This window comes from Choloepus didactylus, chromosome 10 (assembly GCF_015220235.1).
Source record: "Choloepus didactylus isolate mChoDid1 chromosome 10, mChoDid1.pri, whole genome shotgun sequence".
Lineage (NCBI taxonomy): Eukaryota > Metazoa > Chordata > Mammalia > Pilosa > Megalonychidae > Choloepus > Choloepus didactylus.
Genome location: NC_051316.1, coordinates 63,399,096 through 63,408,641, shown reverse-complemented (window position 1 = coordinate 63,408,641; position 9,546 = coordinate 63,399,096).

The window sequence follows — 9,546 nt, the reverse complement described above, 5'->3', positions numbered from 1 at the left end:
GACATTGTGATCAGACTATGTCTCGGAGTGGGTTTATTTGGATTTATTCTATTTGGAGTTTGCTGAGCATTTATGATTTGTGTATTTATGTTGTTTAGAAGATTTGGGAAGTTTTCCCCAACAATTTCTTTGAATACTCTTCCTAGACCTTTATCCTTTTCTTCCCATTCTGGAACACCAATGAGTCTTATATTAGGACGTTTTATATTATCTATCATATCCCTGAGGTCCATTTCGATTTTTTCAATTTTTTTCCCCATTCTTTCTTTTATGCTTTCATTTTCCATTCTGTCATCTTCCAGGTCACTGATTCATTGTTCAACTTCCTCTAGTCTTGTACTATGAGTGTCCAGAATCTTTTTAATTTGGTCAACAGTTTCTTTAATTTCCATAAGATCATCCATTTTTTTATTTAGTCTTGCAATGTCTTCTTTATGCTCTTCTAGGGTCTTCTTGATATCCTTTGTATTCTGTACTGTGGTCTCATTGTTCATCTTTAGTTCTTTGAGTAGCTGCTCTAGGTGCTGTGTCTCTTCTGGTCTTTTGATTTGGGTGCTTGGGCTTGGGTTATCCATATCGTCTGTTTTTTTCATATGCTTTATAATTTTCTGTTGTTTTTGGCCTCTTGGCATTTGCTGAACTTGATAGGGTTCTTTTACGATGTGTAAACCAATTGAAGTCCTTATCTCTAATTTATCAGATCTACAGCTCTGTGGAGTACACTTTCTCTAACTAACCAGCAGGTGGCGTCCACGAGCCACCTGTTCTCCACAAGCCAGTTCTCCCCTGCTTAGCCTTTTTGGTGAGTGGGGGAGTGAGTCTTGTGGGGTCCAATTGGTGTACCAAGCTTGCATGTGTAGTTGGTGTTGCCCGCCCTGTATGTGGGGCGTGTTTCTGGGCAGTCAGGGAGTGGGGGTGGCTCTAACAATCAAATCTCCCTGGTGATCCTGGAATTTTAAAGCTGCTGCAATAGTCTAATCCTTCAGTTCAGTCCTGCCACAGTTTGTCTCTGCCACTGACCCACAAGTCCTTGGTATTGGTGTATGGCTCCTGAGACTTGTGAGTGGGTCCCTCTTCCAAGCTGTGCACCCCGGGTCCTCTGTTGAGGGATGACTGTGCTATGGGCTGCTGGGCTGTGTAGGGAGCTCCCAGTCTGCTGAAATGATGGCTGAATGGGGCTTTGTTAATTCACACTGCTCCACCTTCCCAACTCTGGGACAATCAGCTGAGGTTGCAGGGAAGGCTAATGTCCACGCCCAGTTTTGTGGTGTGTGCCTGTTATTTGAAGCACTTCCGTCACACTGCGTTGTGTGGGGCAGCTCTGGGCTATGGGGTTGGCGATGGGCAGGAGTGTTTCCTGTCCACCAGGATGATGGCTGTGAGCAGACACCCCCCTTTTCTTGGGAAGTTGTGGTGTTTAGTGAAATTTCTCAGCCACTGGATTATTGCCTTTTGTCTCAGAGCTCTCTTAGTTCTGCTCTTGTCTTGACCTGCCCAAATTGCAAGTCTTTGAAGCTTTCTGTATTGGGCTTCTTAGAGTAATTGTTTTAGAAAAAGAAAAAAGGATTGGGAAAAAAAAAAAAAAAAGGCCCTCCTCACAGATCTAATGGGTTATTGAAATGCTAAGAGACAAAGCAATTAGGGCCATTAAGGAAAGTTCCACAGGGCAGAGAGATCAGCTTTTCTTCGGGATTTGCATATGAGCCTTAGGGCCTGATCTCTGCCCTTCCCCTTTCTATGTTCACCAGAACTCCAAAAATCCTCCGCTTTTATTTTGGAGTTTTTCGTGCTGTTTTTTTGTATGTCTGTCTCCTCACTGCTGGGCTGGCTGCTCTCAGATTCTCTAGTGTCTGGTCTCAGTCTATCTATGGTTGGAGTTTGGATCAGTAGAATGAGTTTCCGATAAGGGCTGCCACTGCAGTTCTCCCTTCTCCTTCCCAGAGCTGACAGCCCCTCCTCCTACGGGACTGAGCCTGGCAGGGAGGGGCGCAGGTCCACTGGCCGCAAAAACTTACAGATTTCACTGATCTCAGCAGTTCCACATTTTCATGAGTGTTGTATGAAGTATGCCCAAAGTCAGATTGCTCTGTGGTGTCCAGTCCACGCAGTTCCTGGCTTTCTACCTGCTTTCCTGGAGGAGTAACTAAAACATACAGCTCACCAGTCCGCCATCTTGCCCCGCCTCCGCCATTGCTTTTTATCTGATAGAAAGCTTCCAACCTCAGAGGCTGTACACCCTAAGAGGGTCAGGAGGGTCATCTCCATATCTGTTCGTTGGAGAAAAAGTGTCATTATTTAGAGGAAAAGTAAATACTGGAGGGAAAAGAAAGATGTTTCGGAACATATCATTTGATCAAATCAATGCACATGACTTGGTGACTAACTTTGGGTTAAGGTCTCCTCAGTCTTGGGCAAAGCAGATGTGTGAGCATGAATCCAAATCATGAAAAGTCTTTATTGACAGAAAAGGAATGTAAATTCTTAGGGCAAGAATTTCCTATATCATAAGTGACAAATCTCTCCCCCAGTCCTAGACTTATGACGGACACGTTATAATGCCTCATAGCATATTTATTTGTGGCACTTACCTCAATTCATAATTAAATATTTCATTTTGTGATTACTTCTTAATATACAGAAAATGAACTGAATGACTATATCATAAATTATGTGAGGCCAGGTGTTCTAGTTTGCTAATGCTGCTGGAATGGAAAACACCAGAGATGGGTTGGCTTTTATTAAAGGGGGTTTATTTGGTTACACAGTTACAGTCTTAAGGCCACAAAGTGTCCAAGGTAACACATCAGCAATCGGGTACCTTCACTGGAGGATGGCCAGTGGTGTCCGGAAAATCTCTGTTAGCTGGGAAGGCACATGGCTGGCGTCTGCTCCAAAATTCTGGTTTCAAAATGGCTTTCTCCCAGGACATTCCTCTCTAGGCTACAGTTCCTCAAAAATGTAACTCTTAGTTGCACTTGGGGTATTTGTCCTCTCTTAGCTTCTCTGGAGCAAGAGTCTGCTTTCAACGGCTGTGTTCAAACTCTCTTTCTCATCTGCAGCTCCTGTGCTTTCTTCAAAATGTCCCTCTTGTCTGTGGCAAGCTCACTCCTTCTGTCTGATCTTATATAGTGTGCCAGTAATTTAATTCAGACCCACCCAATGGGCGGGCCAACACCTGCATGGAAATTATCCAATCAGAGTCATCACCCACAGTTGGGTGGGGCACATCTCTATGGAAACACTCAAAGAATTACAATCTAATTAACACTGATAGGTCTGCCCACACAAGATTACATCAAAGGTAATGGCATTTGGGGGGACACAATACATTCAAACTGGCACAGCAGGAAACACCATTACTGTTTCCCTAGTGATGAACCAGTTGCCAGGAACATTGCAGGAACTTAATTAGATATTTATTCAAGGAATGAATGAAGCATGGTGGAGAGAGTCTTACTCACAGATAGGAGAGATGTGAGTTCTATACTCAGAACCACTACTCAGTAGTTGCATTTTCTTGGGCAATTCACTTACTCTCTTGGCCTTGGTTTACTCATCTGAAAAATGAGGATTCCTTATTTGAACACTTCTTTTTCTCTAGACAGTGCTATCTAAGGTCCTGGGGTTTTGAAGAGTCTAGGAGGTGCCCCTAGATTGTGGAATGCAGAAATCCAAGAGATGGGGCCTCTTGGCTCTCCATCCCCACTTTTTAGATAATCAGCTCTGCTTCTCTCTGCTTTATTTATTGGGATTCTATGAAAAATTTAATTTATGAACGATTCCAAAGCTTAAGAGTTTGAAAGCCAATCACTTAAATTGAAAAATCTCTAAGACCCCTTTGAGCCCTAACTTCCTGGATTGTTCTTACCCCAGAACCCTCATTTCATTCAGGTTTTTGCTTAAGTCACCTCCACAGAGAGATCCTCCTTGACACTATATCTCTTGGTATAATTTGTATATATGTGCCTGATATTATTTTCCATTATTCTTTCCCATCCATCTCCTCCTGCTTCCTGTTGCAAAATCCTCCCCCAATCCATGTAATCCTAATGTGTCATTATCCACCACCACCTCTTCTTCCCCAGTACCCCTGGGGTTTTTCTGCTTAAGCTAATATGGAAGATGAGCCTCTTCCTTGGATTTTAAGACATAGGAACGTTCACCTGGGCTGCTGGTAGCCTTCTTTCCCATGAAAAGCCTGTATGTGGCAGGAGAAAATAAGGCTAACATGCAAAGTGAAGCAGCACTCTACTTGGAGATAGCAGGAGAGAGAACTGATGTCATGGTTGGAGCCCCTGCATCCACCCAAGGCATTAGGGTTATTGTTAGGATTAAATGGATAAATGCAAGTACGTAAAAATGAACAAAGGAGTATACATGCCCAATAATACTTAGCTATATTAATTGTGTCCTAATATATAGCATTTCTATGGATTCTTATTTCCTCCATTAGATTGTGAGGTTTTTGAGAGCAGGCACTAGATCTCACTCATTTCTGCCTCTCCAGCTGCTACACAGTGCCTCTTACATACTAAGGTTCAATTACCCTTTAACTGATGAACACATTCTGTTTTCTATGAGACACATCCATTATTAGCTTTGGCCTCATCTCTCTAAATGAGCCTGTGACTTTGTTGGTACATGTGCCATTTACTCCTAAGTTGTGAATACCATCTTGCTCCTGTGAGTTTGTTTCGTTACTTTCCGTGTTCCAACTTGGGCTAAGCTGCTGTGATTTTTTTTTTTAATGTAAAAATGGGTTTTTGTTTTTCGTGATGTAAAACACATTCTCTTTTGAGAGACCTGGAGTTAGTAGATTTTCCAGAGTCACAATAAAGAAAAGCCAAGACTCCTTGTGTTATGTTTGGAAAGAAAATTGTTCTTGCTAAGCTTGGAAATACCAAATCACTCCCTAGCCCCATAAATAGAGTTGAAACTGAAAGCATCTTAATGTTAAATTATTTATGTTGCCTTCTGGTGTATTTTCCCCTTTTCTGCAAAAGATGGAGAGAAAATTATTCCTGATGATTTTTTTCATGCCTTTAACGTGTGTGTGCAAATCGTAATGTCTGTTTATTTTAAAGCTAGCATGCGAAGTTGTGTTCAAGTTCATTATAAATGAGAAAAATGCATTGCCTGTTTGATATTCAATTGTGAGAGTGGAATGGAACGGAATGAGTCAGTTTATTCCGATTTCCTGCCTTAATTCAGCAGAAAAATGTAGAAATGATAATGTGGCAAGTAGAAATTTTAGCCTGAAGTTTAGCTTTTGCTCAAATAGAGTGACTGAAGCAAAGGGTTTGACTATTGCCCTCATGAAGTTAGTGGACCCGAATCATTCCTCTATTCAGATGTACAACTGACCATTAACCCCAGACATAAACCAGAGCGCTGGTAGAGGATTCCTTTGTTATTGACAGTTATCTGCCTGATTGGTGTGCGCATGCGTGTGTTTGGCAGCGTCCGTGCCCTCAACGTCCTTCCCTTGAGGAGCACCCCCGTCCAACGCCCTCCTTCGGACCATTCCCTTAGAGCCTGTTGTCTGGAATAAAGCAATAGCCTACTTCCCTTGCCCTGGTTCTTCCCTTCTCAGTTTGTATTTCCTTCTTCTGTAAGAATATCTTCATAATTAAAAAACGTTGCCTGATTATGTCACTTCATGGAAAACTCCAAAGGCTTCTCACTACCTCCTCAATTTAAATTAATGTTCATTCCTTAGAATGTGCAATGTGGTTTTTGTATACATTAACACACAGGAGCCATTCAACGACACTGGGAGGTCAATGTTATTAATATTGTTTCTGTTTTACAGATAATGTAACTGAGGCTGAGAGGGGTTAAATGTCTAAGCTAATATCACATAGGGAGTTATTGACTGGAACTCAATCCCTGATTTTTTGACTCAAGAATTCATGTTTTTCCCACTAAATGAACTTTTTATAAAACACTGATTTTTTTTAAATATAAAAGAAGCACTGTACCTTAACAATTTTACATTATAAAACATTTCCAATATATAAATGACTCCAAAGAAGTATGTAAAAGTCTTATGAAATATGACCTACAGATCAGTAAGATGGCATTTTGCTATGTGAAAATCTTTATAAAAATAAGAGATGCTACAGTTAAAGTTTCTTGCCTTCACATGCCATTTTCTTCTTTCTCCAGAGGTAACTGCTATATTGAAATTGGTGTGTACCTTTTTAATCCATATTTTAAATATTTTGATAACTTATGTACCAATAAACAAAGTATTGTGTTGCTCTTATGTGTGTATTTTAAAAATTACATTTATTATTCTGTCCATGTTTTTTAACTTCTTATGATTTTATTTAACACAAATAAAACTTGCAAATGCATTCTCTATTCATTTTCTTTGCTGTGCCTCTGGGCATTTGGATTGGTGACTCTGGTGGCCAGCTGTACTCTTCTTTCCATGATCGCTTTGCAGTTCTGGGAATAAACACTGTGAAAATTCTCAGCACAGATTTGTTGCATATTAGCAGCACTTCCAGCTCCTTGACTTGTGGGCCAGGAACTTTTGGAAGCCCTGGGCAGCATGGGCTTTGTTTTCTTCTTGCTCCCATAACCGATGCTGGGCATCGAGATCCAGCCCTTGAGTCTTCTCTGCACTCTACTGTCAATGCCTCTGGGTTTCCACCATTTATGCTTAATTTTGACATATTGGTATGACCAGTGCTGGATGAACTTCTTGGTCATCTTTTGACAATCTTGGGCTTCATGAGGGGTCCAAGGGCAGAAGAATGCTAGGTAGGAGATGGCTGCCACCTCTGTGAGCAGCACCAAGTACTTTTGCAACTTGCTGTTTTTACTCAGTATCTCTGCTATTGGGGTGATGTTTCAGTGTTTTTCTATTACACTTGTGAGGAATATCATTCATTGTACAAGGCTCTGTGCACATTTGAGAGTTTAAGTATAAATCTAGAAGGAAATGCTTAATTAAAATCTTTTTTGAATATTCAGTTTTACTAGGAATTGTGAAATTGCTCTCCAAAGTGTTTGTAACCACTTAAAACTTGCAGTAGCTGATGAGAGTTCTTTCTCCCCTCATCTTTGACGAGACGTGATACCTGTGCAATGGAATCTGATTTTTAGTCTCAATTTACGATGCCCTGATTACTAGTGAGGTTGTGGATGTGTATATTGGTCATCTGTTTCTTTTCCTTTTATGAAAGGAGAATATTAGAATTTACTCTTTTTCTATTTGATTTGTGGAGGTTTGTGGAGGTTCTTTAAATGCTATACATAAAGCCTTTGTAATTTATTTTTACTGCAAGTACTTTCTGTGTTTAAAAAAAACACTTTGGGATGTCTTCTGGTCTACAGAAAAATTCAATTTTAATATTAAATATAGTTTTTACTTACTGTGTTTTATTTAAGAAATCCTTCCCTGGCTTGACATGAAGAATATATTCACCCATATTTTGTTTCAAAAGTTAAACTCTTTGTTTTCAAGCTAAGATCTTTAATCCAATTACAATTTATTTTTGATATATGATGTGAGGTAAGGATCTAGTGTTATAGTTTTTCATATGGATAACCAGTTGCCCTGGAATCATTTATTAAATAGTCTATCATTTCTCTACTGATTTCTCTTCTGATCTTGGTTATATACTAGGTTGCCATATGTGAGTGAGCTGCTTCTAGACTTTTCTTGTCTGTTTCTTTGCTGTTTTTGTTTTTGTCACTGTGAGACTCCCACAGTGTCTTAATTAATAAAACTGTATATTATAAATATCAATATTTAGTTGGCCAAATTCATCCTTAAATTTGTCTTCTTCAGGAGCTGTTCTTGGCCCTGTGACGGATTGAATTTCGTACGTACTCCAGTTTAGGCATGTTCTTGGTCTTGATCCTTATTCCTTTGAGTGTGAATCCATTGTAAACAGATCTCTCTAAGATGTTATTTAGTGAAGGTGTGGCCCAACTGAATTAGATTGGGCCTTAGTCCAGATTACTGGAGTCCTTTATAAGCAGAAAAAAAATTAGACACAGAAAGAGAAAGACTCGGGAAGGACTGGATTCTGGAAGTCAATGGAATCTGGAAGGGAAAGGAGAGGAGGGGACATTATCATGTGATGGAGGGCAGAGATGCAAGCCAGTGAACCCAAAAGACTGATGGCAAGCCATCACCAGAATGCTCCATATTTTGGGGAGAAAGTATCACCTTGCTGATGCCTTAATTTTGGGCTTCTAGCTTCAAAACCAGGAACCAGTAAATTATTGTTTAAGCCAACTCATTGTGTGGTATTTGTCATAGCAGCCTGGTAAACTAAGACAGGCCCTCTACTCTTTTAGATAAATTTTAGGATCAGTTTGTTGAATTATACAAAAAGCCTTATTGGCATTTGAGTTGGCATTGCATTGGGTTTTTAATATGGTGAGATTGTCATCTTTACAGTATTGAGTCTTCTCATTCAATAAGACATACTTTTCTGTTTATTTAGATTTTCTTGTATATCCTTTAATAGTTATTTTATTTTATTTTCTACATAAAATTTTTACCCAAACTTTATTAGATTCATTCCCAGGCACATTAAATTTTTGTTGCTATTATGAAAGCTGTCTTTTAAAGAACATTTAATAATTAGCTATTACTGGTATATATGCCATTGATTTTTGTGTGTTGATCTTATATCAAGCAAACTTGTTGAACTCTTTCAATAGTTCAAATACTGAATTCCTTTGGATATTTTATACAGAGACTCATTTCTTTTGAAAATAATAACATTTTTTGCTCTTTATTTTCAATCTTCTTGCCTCATTTTTTCCCATTGTATTGGCATAGGAACAATGTTGAATTGTTGATATTGTAGCAGACATTTTTTGTCTGTTTCTTCTTTAGTGGGTATGCTGCTAAAGCTTTACCATTAAGTGAGAGATTTCTAATAGATGGCTTTGATTCAGTAAAAAAAAAGAAAACACAAAACTTCCCTTCTATTTGAGATGGCTGATAGTTTTTTTTTTTTAATTATTAAGTGTTGAATTTTATTGAACGCCTCTCTATTTATTAAGATGATCATGTAGCCTTTTTTATCCTTTACTATGTTAATCTGCTAGATGTTCTTATTTTGAAGTACGCTTGCAATCCTGAAACAAAACTCTCTTGGTCATAGTATTTTTAAAAATACCTAGCTGGATTTGATTTGCAAATATATTATTTAGGATTTTACATTTATGTTCAATGTGATATACTGGCCTGTGCTTCTGTGATTTCAAGCAGAGGGCATAGCTACTCTTCTGGCCTTGCTCGAGGATCATTTTGTTCCCTGGAATGTCACAGCCACCCTGTTGGCTCTGAACCCTGAGGTCAGCAAGCCAGGGCCTGTAAACCCTCTCACTGCTTTGCATTTCTGTTCTTTTCTGGTCCACAGAGAGATACTTATTTTGTTTTTATTTTATTTATTTATTTGTTTATTGTTTTATCTATTTAGAGTTTGGGCATATGTGACCTTTTGACTCCTGGGCTGAAACACATCTCTAATCTCAGGCTTGCTTCCCAAATCCATCCAATTTTATAGGCTC